This window comes from Molossus molossus, unplaced genomic scaffold (genome assembly GCF_014108415.1).
Source record: "Molossus molossus isolate mMolMol1 unplaced genomic scaffold, mMolMol1.p scaffold_m16_p_17, whole genome shotgun sequence".
NCBI lineage: Eukaryota > Metazoa > Chordata > Mammalia > Chiroptera > Molossidae > Molossus > Molossus molossus.
This window is the reverse complement of record NW_023425352.1, coordinates 9,340,884-9,351,576: the sequence shown is the minus strand read 5'-3', so window position 1 is coordinate 9,351,576 and position 10,693 is coordinate 9,340,884.

Below are 10,693 nucleotides of genomic sequence, written 5' to 3'. Positions count from 1 at the left end.
GCCGGCAAGAGGATGGTCCCTTCTAGGGGCAGCCTGGTACAGCAGAACAGTAGCGTTTGGGTCAGAGAATACCCACTTCAGGGGACTGTGGGGAGCAGTCTGAGATGCCGAGGGCTTGGCCCCTTCTCTGGTTCTTTCCAAGGCCGCTCTCTCAATAGTCTCCAGAAATAGCTGGGCAACTTGGCCACTCCCCCAGCCATCTGCACTTCTCTCTCATCTTCCAGTCAGCTTGCCTTCTTCATCTTATTCTAACAGGCTCCCTCTTTCCCCCTGCTAACTGTGCTTTGTACCAACAACAGCAGTACAAAAACATGCTAAAAAATTCAAAAAATGCTAAAGCTTAGCCCTCAGGAATAGAGAGATGCAGGTATCTGATGGAGAATCGAGAAGCAGTTATTTGCGGCTGCATTCCTCTGGTCATGATATCGAAGACCCAGCTGGGTCAGCCAGACCTGCCTAGGGCATGTCCACACTGGCTCCAGGCATGGACCTTTGGGAGGCTAACCAAGAGTGAATACAAGTACAAGAGCTACTACTTGTCCCCACAGCTTCTACTAATTTCCTGGCAGGGATCGAGCAACCATGGACTCTAGAACAGACTATAGAATGAGTTTAGATTTTCCCAAGCCAGTGGAGTTTCCTTAGGAACAGTGGTTGACTTAGGAATGGGCCCGTGTTGCAAGCCTGGCCAAAGAGTCATGAGAAGCCAACTGGAGGCTCCATGGATGTGAGGAAGGAACATGGGGACAGGGAAAAGCTTGGGGCTGCAGCAACCACCCAACATCTACTTAGTCAAAAGCATGAGGTCAGAAGCCAACATGTTCCCGTTGGTAGAGCCAGGACATTTTGAAAGTTAACCAACCCTGGAACTGCCTTACCTTCATATTTCTTATTGTGTAGGACTGGAAGTCCCTTCGATGTTCCAGTTGTGTCCTCTGTTACATGCAGCTGAGAGCACCCTGACACAACATCCCAACGGCGTCTGGTGGCCCTCGCCACCAGCGGGATATGTATGAGGTCCAAATCTGCACCAGACAGAGGGAGGTGCCCTGAGAGCTTTAGTTACTAACACCCCAGACCTGTGGGCAAAATCCATGTGAATAAGTGTAAGTTACATAATGAAGTTTCCTTGAGGCCAGAAAATGTGTCAAAGCACTCTACGATCCAACCTAATTGAAAACACCAGCTCTTTCATCTAAATTTACAACATGATCAGCCTTCTGGTTACCTAACTATAATTAAATTAGATTGGCAGCATACTTTATATACGCTCATTAAAAGCACCAAAGAGAAAGCTGCATTTGGGAACTGCTATGTCTGTTCACTCCCTATGAGAGCCAAGTATGAAAGGCAGCTCCCTGGGCTCTAAATTTGGAGACCTGGGTTTGAGTCCTGCTTCTACTCAAACTAGCTGTGTGAGGTCAGGCAAGTCACTGAGCCGCTCTGAGTCTCGATCTTGTCTGTAGGAATCCAATGACGCATAAAGTGTCACCATTGATTCATCTTGCCTATTCTTGAACATCTTATAACTAAAATCATACACAATGCATATGTGTGTGTGTGTGTGTGTGTGTGCCTACTCAGAAGCCCACTACAATTTTAGGGCATTTTATTGCCAAAGAGATGACGAGTCCTAACTAGCAAAGATTTTCACTGTTTACGCATTAAACAAACCTTGGGGCCCAAGATTGCACAGGCAGGAAGTCGGCTTGTGCAAGATGTAGAGACTCTTGGTAGAGCAAACCCCCCACATTCACTTTAGACGCAGCCCAGGAGACGAGGGTCAGGGAGAAATCTCACAGGGGGTGGAATCAGGGCCATAAAGAACAATGGACCAGGGACTTTCCTCTAGAAATTAGAATGGGGTGTAATAAAGGAACTCTCCACCCACGGTCCTGCCTCTTCAGTGTCCACACAGCAGGAGCTCACATTTGTCAGGGGCCAGGGACAGTTGTCTGTCCTTCTTTCTCTTTGTGAATACAAGCACTTAGGCTGTTTCTGCTCGGCCTCTGCGTGTTGAGTTTGGAGGGGGGGCTTTAGCTAACTTGTCCGTTTAGTTTATACGTCTCTGAGACAAGAGAAGCCACATACAAACTTGAGAGAAGACCGCATCTCCTCAGCTTGGAGCTGGATGCAATGATCTGAGAGGTCATTGGAGCACCTTCCATGTGGAGGAGATGAGTGTGTTGGGGGGGGCAGGGAGGTACACACAGATATTTAGCTTGTCACCAAGGATTTGACCCCCTACTGAAGTGTACAATTATCACTAGGGAGGAGCCGCTGGGAGCACATTTCCCAGCCCACTTGCATTTTTTGTAATTGAGGTGAAATTCACATAACATAAAATTAATATTTTTAAGTGTACCGCTCAATGGTATTTAGTACATTCACAATGTTGTGCAGCATCCTCTATATCAAGTTCCCAAACACTTTCATTACCCAAAAGAAAACTCTACCTATTAAACAATTACTACCCATTCTTCTCTCTCCTTAGCCTCTGGCAACCACCAATTTGCTTCATATCTCTAGAAATTTACCTATTGTGGATATTTCTTATAAAAGGAATCATTCCGTATGTGGCCTTCTGTGCTTGGCTTCTTTCACTTAGTTTAATGTTGTCCAGGTTCATCCATGTTGTAGCATATATCAGTACTTCATTCCTTTTTTTAAGATTATTTTTAGAGAGACAGGAAGGGAGAGGGAGAGAGAGAGAGAAAAACATTGATGTGAGAGAGAAACATCAATGCAAGAGGGAAACATTGATCAGCTGCCTCCTGCATGCCCCCTACCAGGGATCGAGCCTGCAACCAAGGCATGTGCCCTGACTGGGAATCAAACTGGCAACCTTTCAGTGCATGAAATGATGCCCAACCAACTGAGCCACACCTGCCAGAGCAGTAATCCATTCCTTTTTATGATTGCATAATATTCCATTGTATGGATATGCTACAATTTGCTTATTCATTCATCTGTTGATGGACATTTGGGCTGTTTCCAACTTTTGGCTATTGGAAATAATGTTTCTATGAACATTTGTATATGAGTGTTTGTTTGAACATTTGTTTTCAGTTTTGGGGGGTATACATGTGAAAGCGGAATTGCTGGGTCATATTGTAATTCTGTTTACTTTTTTGAGGAATCACCATATTGTTTTCCACAGCATCAGCTCCCTTGCAGTTTGGTGACTTAAAAGTCATTCTCACCAGTGGCAAGTGAGTGGAAGAAATCTTTGTCACGTGTGGGCAGGAGTGCTTTCCCACAGTCTCAGCCCCTTGTGGCTGAGCACAAGGGACTCCGAGGTTGTATGGGAGGGCGGAGCCACAAGATGGAGAGATCTGGGTCCCTGGCTGAAGGCTGCCTGAACAGGAACACCCACATACCATGGTGTAAATAAGAAATACACTTCTGTGTTAAACCACTAAGGTTTCAGGGTGTATCCGTCACAGCAGCTGGCATTATCTTAACAAATACATTGCTCAAGTTCCTTGTTTTCATTTCCAGCTTCCTAGTAGAGTTCAGCACCCCCACCTCTCAACTGGCCTGTATCAGAAACCAGATTCATCATTTCTATTCTACACACGGATGTGTTCACTGCAGGGATCAGAAACCACTCAAACTAGCTGAAGCAAAAGAAGTGTCTCTTACGAGGCCACTGAGAGTTCATGGACTTTGGAGACAGAAAACAAAGTACATCCGAGCTCGTGCAAAAGATCAGAGGCATAGCAAAGGGGAGGGACAGAGGGGACACCGGTCCCTGAGTGCCAGTCAATGGAGCATCACAAAGATATAGGGAGAGAACTTTTTCTATTTCAGTTTTGCACTGAGTTACTATTTTTAGGTGTGTTGAGCATAAAACCTCTAGTTTTGCTGTGTTTGATATTTATTTTCACGCAAACTCTGCCCCCCCTGGCTCCATTTATCTCTCTCTGTGTAGGATAAGGGTCCAGATCACCATGAGGGGCCACGGCAAGTACAATCAGCACTTTCCCACCCGGGGCCCATGTGGTCTCTGGTCTCTGCTTCTCTCTGGACAGCTGTGTCATGCTCTGTACCACAGACTGCCGTCTTCTGCTTGCTTCTCCCCTCCCAGGCTTGGCTCCCCACTGGAGACAGTCAAGTCCTTACTCTTGAATATCCAGACCTCACTGACTTCTTGGTCGCCTCTGAAATCTAAGATTGAGTATGGTGGACCCCCATCTGCCGCCTGGAATTACTGTCTTGTGTAGCTGGTTCTCATCTCTGCAGGGAGAAGGCAGGGCCACAGTTTCATGCCTAGGACAGATCATGTTGTGACCTCAAGCAAGTGATTTAATATCTCTGAGCCTCGATTTCCTCATCTACAAAATGGGTAGAATAATAGTATCTACCTCAGTGTTCTTGCAATGATTATGTATATATTTTTTAAATAATGCAAGCAAAGCACTTAGTAGGGTTCCTGATACACAGTGCACAGTGAGAGCTCTCAATTCTTATGGGTCTAACCCCTCCTTGACCCACAGGTGCTTGGGGAGAAGCAGATGTGATCAGTGAGGAAGTCTGGTTCTCAGACATTCAGAGTATCAGGATCAGATGAGGAGCTTTGGGAAAGGTCCCTCCCTAGTCCCTTCCCCTGTGCACCTGGGTCAGAATCCCAGGGTTGGGCTTGGGAATCTGAGGTTCTCATAATCAGCTGGCACTGACACTCTCTGGGAGACCCCAGCAGTCTGGCTAGCCCACCTCCAGCAGAAGTATGGGAAATGCCCATCTCGGCCTAAAGCAGCCCTCCCCTGCAGTCACAGGAGTCCCCCTCTCTCTCATCTAAGCCCCTGCTCGAGACCCCTCTGCAGACTGGCAGCTGTCTCCCGCCTTGTGCTCCCTGGTCCCTCGTAGCACTTTTCACTACCCGCCTCTGGAGCACGTTCGTTCTTCATCACCTGTCTCCCCGCACCTTGATGCCCTGGCAGTGCCTACCACACAGTAGGTGGTGAGTCCACGTGGTGAATAAAAGAATGAAACAGCCTCTGTTCAATCTCCCTTTCCCATCCCTTAGCAAGACCTTGAGCAGGTTCCAGAGCCTTTGGATCCCCTTCCTTATTAAAACTCAGCCCCACCTGGTTTAGAACTCTAATCTCTTATCTGATTCCAGTGTCCCCCCTTCCCCATCACAGCTGGGCTTGGGGCCCTGGGGACAGGCAGCCTGCTTTCCACCTCCTCCTCCCGCCTGCACCTGGGAGTGGAGGGGAGCTTGGTCTGCCTTGGAGAAAACCCTCTCCTTCTGCAGCTTGTCAGGGGTGGGGGGCTGGGAGTCAGCAATTCTTGGGAGAGGGCAGAGGGTTCCCAGGGTAGCCGGCCCATGCAGTCCTCCCTGTGTCCGCGGGTGCCGTTTGCCTGGCTCATCCTTACTGGGGGAGGGTCAGCTTCCAGAAGCTAGTGCCCTGTGGGTGCGGGCATGGGTTCCCTGGTCCACAGGGGCCTCCGCAATCTGGTTCCCTCCACTGCGCACCCAGCTGCCCCGCTGGCAGTCACGGTCCTTTGCCTGGAGGCAGCCACCTCCCACCATGTCCCCTGGAGGCCTGAGAAAGTCACACAGGTGCGTTCAGGGCACACATGGGTAGACAGCTGCCTGTCCTAGCCCTGCCATTTCTCTCAGCCCTGTCCTGCCTGGCTCAGTGAGGCTCTCCTGGAGATCAGCACGTCCAGGGCCTGAGCACTGTGACCGGGACCCATGCCAGGCCCCCTCCTGCCACTACCCAACCCCTCCCTACAATCTTCTGCAATCTTTCCTGGTTACTGGGCTGGGTGTACCACGAGGGGCAGCCCCTCCTTCCCACGTACACACCTCGGGGAAGAAGAGAAACTGCCCCTCACGGCCCTCTCTCACAGGACAGAGGGACTCCGTGTCCTCATCAGCCTGAAGTCCCACTTTACAGCCTGTGCAACAACGAAGCACGTCTTGATCTTCTGTTCAAAGCCTCCAGGCCGGCGGCTCTGCCACCGGCAATGAGCCCCGTGACCCTGTGAAAGCCAGGCTCCCGACAGAACGATAAAAATAAAATCACGAGTTCCTCTATCCCCACTTCCTTCTTTCCTCCTCCTGTGGCTGAAGGAATACAAACTGACCTCCAGGACGTGGCTCAAAAGAAAGGGGCAGGGTCTTCCCTTCTGGTGGCCAGAAGGTGGATGTGGCAGACTTGACAGCTGAAGCTGCAGCAACTATCTTGGGCCATAAAGTAGACTCAACATGATACCGGCGCCAGAGCAACAAATTAGGAGGAGCCTGGGTTGCTGACAATCATAGAGCTGCCTGTCCAACCCTGGGGTATTTGTCTCTGGCTCAACACATGGGACACGTGCCTTGTCGTGTTCAACCAGTGTCGTCACGCTTTCTGTCTCTCGGGGCCCAGCCTCTCGCAGAGAGTCGAGCACCGAGCTGGAGACCCGCTCCTTTCGGGGAAAATTCTTTTCTGGAGATAATCAGGATGGAAAGACGAGTGGAAAGGAAATGAGTTTTGCCCTACGATTTGATATTTTTTAACTGTGTCCGTGCACTCCTAAAGGGGTCTCTCCATCCACAGGTGTACGCCTCGTGCTTTAGGGACACCTCGGAGGTTTCAGTCAGTTGAACCTGGGTAAGAATTTAGTTTGTAAGATTCACTAGCTCTGTAGCCTTATGCAAATTACCCAACATTTCGGAACTGTTTGGTTAAGTGAGAAGAATAATGTCTGCCTCGAGGAGTTCACCTAACAAATTTTTATTGTACATCTACTGTCTGTATGACATGATGCTGGAGAAAAAGACAGAAAGGCCTTGCTTGACCTTCATGGGGCTTGAAGTCCAGGGATGGAGAGATGATAAGAAAAGCAAGTAAACAAGCAAATAAAATAATCACAGGAAACAGTAACAGGGAATAACAGAGTGTGGGAGCGCTGGGAACAGGGAAGCCATCCCCTCTAAAGACACAAGAATGCCTCACATAAACCTCTGAGCGCACACCTGTCCCAGAAGCTGCCAGACCTGCTCCCGTCAGAGGGGACCCTGCGTTAACAAGGCCCGATGCCTCCCTCCCTCCCCAGTCCCCACGCCCCACCCTCCACGCAGTTGTGTAGCACCCTCCCGGGCAATCCAATCTGTGCTTTTCTGTCCCTCTGAGGACGAAGGGAGGGAGGATGGACAGACAGACAGCCTCACACTCAGTGCCAGCAGGGAAAACTACTGGCTGCAGACCCTGCCTGGCGCAGACCCTCCACTGAGCTGGCACTGTCCCTTTACGTAATGGGCACCACCTGGGTCCCAGAGACGGCAATTGGCATAAATTAGCTCTCGTTGAGCCCAAGCTGGAGTGGCCCCCTGGCTCCTCTTCCAGGTGGCGGCACTGGAAGCTGCTGAGCTGTGTATCTTCTCCTCCTCCCGACCTCCTTTGGTGACCTCTTCCCAGGCAGACAGGGCCCACAGCTGCCACCATCATGAGACACCAGGTTCTCAGAGCTAGTGATCAGACTTCATCCACCACTGTGTGCCTGGAGGGGCTTCCTCCTCCAGCCCCTTCTGTAGACCCCCACCCGACCCTGAACCTCCTACTCCAGTCCTGACTCCTCCACCGCAAACGACTCCCTCAGGCACGTGAGTGGGAACATCTCTGGTCCCTGTTCATCCCCTACCTCAGCCCGTTTTAGAATGCCCCCTGAGGGAGGCAGCCGGAGCTGTCCCAAATAAATACGAGATTAGAATCCTTGACTGAGGATCCCACCAATTATACTCAGGAATTCGAGTACCTCACCCAGTCCTATGCTCTAACCTGGAATGATATTCATGTTATTCTCTCTTCCACCCTAATCCGGAAGATAAAAACCAAGTCTGGGTTAACACTCGGGCCATGCCAATAATTTGAGGGAACAGGTCCCCACTAACCCCGTAGGGGCCGCAGCAGTCCCTAGCCAGGACCCCAGGTGGAATTAACAGGACAATGGGGCAGGTAGCAAAACCAGGGACCACATGATAATATGTCTCATTGAGGGACATAAAAAAAGCCTCACATAAGACAGTTAACTATGAAAAACTGTCTGAAATAATCCAGGGAAGGAATGAAAACCCTGCAGCCTTCCTATCCCGCCTGACACAGGCCATGAGAAGATATATTACCGAGGTCCCACTAGCCCAAGGGGACTGTCATCTGAAACCTGAGATTTATCTCTCAGTTGGCCCCAGACATTAGGAGAAAGTTACAAAAACTTGAAGATGGCCCTCAAACCCCTAAATGGGAACTTCTAAATCTAGCCTTTAAGGTTTTTGGGTTTTTTTTCATCCTCACCCAAGGACATTTTTGCATTTATCTTCAGATAAAGCGGGAGCGAGAGAGAAAGAGAAACATCGACATGAGAGAGACACATCGACCGGTTGCCACCCACACAACCCTAACCTGGGCCGGGGACAAACTACAACCGAGGTACATGCCCTTAGCAGGAACCGAACCCAAGACTCTCTGGTCTGCGGGCCAACGCTCTGACTGCTGAGCTAAACCGGCCAGGGCTAGCCTTTAAGGTTTTTAATAATCACGTTAAAGAGGCTAAACAGGAAAGAATAGCAGAATTCCAAATGCTCGCTTCTGCCGTCAGAGCCCCCACTAATCGAAGGAGTCAGCAAACCCCTTCAGGGGACAGAAGAAGGGCGCCCACCAGAATCAAAACAGTGGACCCCGGGTCCCTGCTTTAAGTGCAGTCAGACTGGCCATTGGGTGAGGCAGTGCCCCAGTCCTCGACCACAGCCTAAGCCATGTCCTCAATGTGGAGGACACCACTGGACGTCGGACTGCGGACAGACTGCGCAGAGTCGGTCCTCATCCCTTCCTTGGGCTGGCGGAACGGGCAACCCAGGTCTTGATCTGATTGACCTTGAGGCTGAAGTCTGAAGGTGCCCAGGAACGGACGTCACAACCGTTATCTCGAACTCCGAACCTCGGGTAACTCTGATGGTAGCAGGTAGGCCAATTTCATTTTTCACTGATATCAGGGTGACCTACTCTGCCCTCCCCGAGTTCAGGGGACCTCTTCCACACTCCGGGGTTTCAGTTGTGGGAATTGACGACCAAATATCGCAACCCAGGGCAACCCAGACACTCACATGTTCTTTAGGCCCTTATAGCTTTCTCCAGTCTTTTTTTTTTTTCTCCCTCACCCGAGGACATTTTTTCATTTTTTGTTCAGATAGAGTGAGAGGGAGAGAGAGGAAGAGAGAGAGAGAGAGAGAAACATCAAGGTGAAAGAGACACGAGTGGCTGCCACCCGCACGACCAACCAGGGCCGGGGACAAACTGCAACGGAGGTACATGCCCTTAGCGGGAACCGAACCCGGTCTCTCTGGACCGCAGGCTGACGCTCTTAACCGCTGAGCCAAACCGGCCAGGGCTCTCCACTCTTTTTTAGTGTTACCAGCCTGCCCACTCCCTTGTTAGAGCGGGACATTCTATCTAAACTCCATGCTACTTTAACCTTTATTCCTTCTCTCCCCACCAAACACTCTCATTCTTTACTTTGCTTCCTCCCCCCTGGAGCAGACAGGGCAGGGTCTGCAGGCCTCCTGGCCTCCGGTGAAATACCAAGACTCTTATCGTTCTTTTCACTGACCCAGAGAGGCGGGGGAGGGAGGGCGAGCCCGGAGGGGCTCTCGCTTCTGGCGCCAAGTACTCAGCGCTGGCTGGGCGCCATCTGCTCTGGGGACAGTGCTAGGTGGGGAGCTTGACTGGGAGGGTACACCTGTCAATCAATATCACAGGTGTCCTAAGGCGATCTCAGGCAGGACAGAAACCTCCTGTGGAGCAGAAGGGCAAAAGCGCCCTTGATCTCGATTCCCAGTACAAATACAGACCGTAAAAGTGGGCACACATATAATATCTCTCACTATAACCTTACGGGGGGGCACCTGTAATCTAACTATTCATGACGTGTCTAACCCTTGCAATGTGAGTTTATATGTGCGAGCTCAGAGGGACTTGATGCAATACCAAAAAAATCATACCAGGGAAATTAGTCACTATCCAGGGTGCAGTTCTGTCGATGGCACTAGCCCCCCCCTCCCTCTGTCATGGTTTAATCAGCCTTACTGTGGGGTCTATCAAACACCTCCCTAGGCCCAAATATGACTGCACTACTTTGCTTATCAGTGGGAATGATGTTTTTAGGTGCACTAAACATTTCTGCCCCCAGGAGAGGAATTGCTATTCAGTGCCTAAACCCAGAAAAACAGGGTGGCTTATGGGCAGTAGGATATGTCACCCCAGCCAATACCCTAATCCATTCCTTCATCCCTAATTCAACCTCATCAAGCCCTGAGCCCAGAAGCTATCACAGGGGAAAAAGGGGAGTCGGACTCCTCATAGTGGGAGTCACAGCTGCAATTACCACTGCGGGCCTCGTGGGAGGGATTGCTTATAATGTCATAACAGAAAAGAAAAATAAATAAATAAACGTAACCACCACCATGGCAAATATAGGTAGAGATACAGGTGAAAATTTCAAACTTCTTTTAAAATATCTTGACTCTCTTGCCTGCATGGTAATAGATAATCACATTGCACTAGACTATTTACTAGCCAAAGAAGGAGGTCTATGCATGATAGCAAATACATCTTGTTGCTTCTATGTTAGCTCAACTGGCCAAGTCAAGGAGAGGACACAACGAATTCTAGATAATGCCCCGTAGCTAAAAGAATTCAGTCAG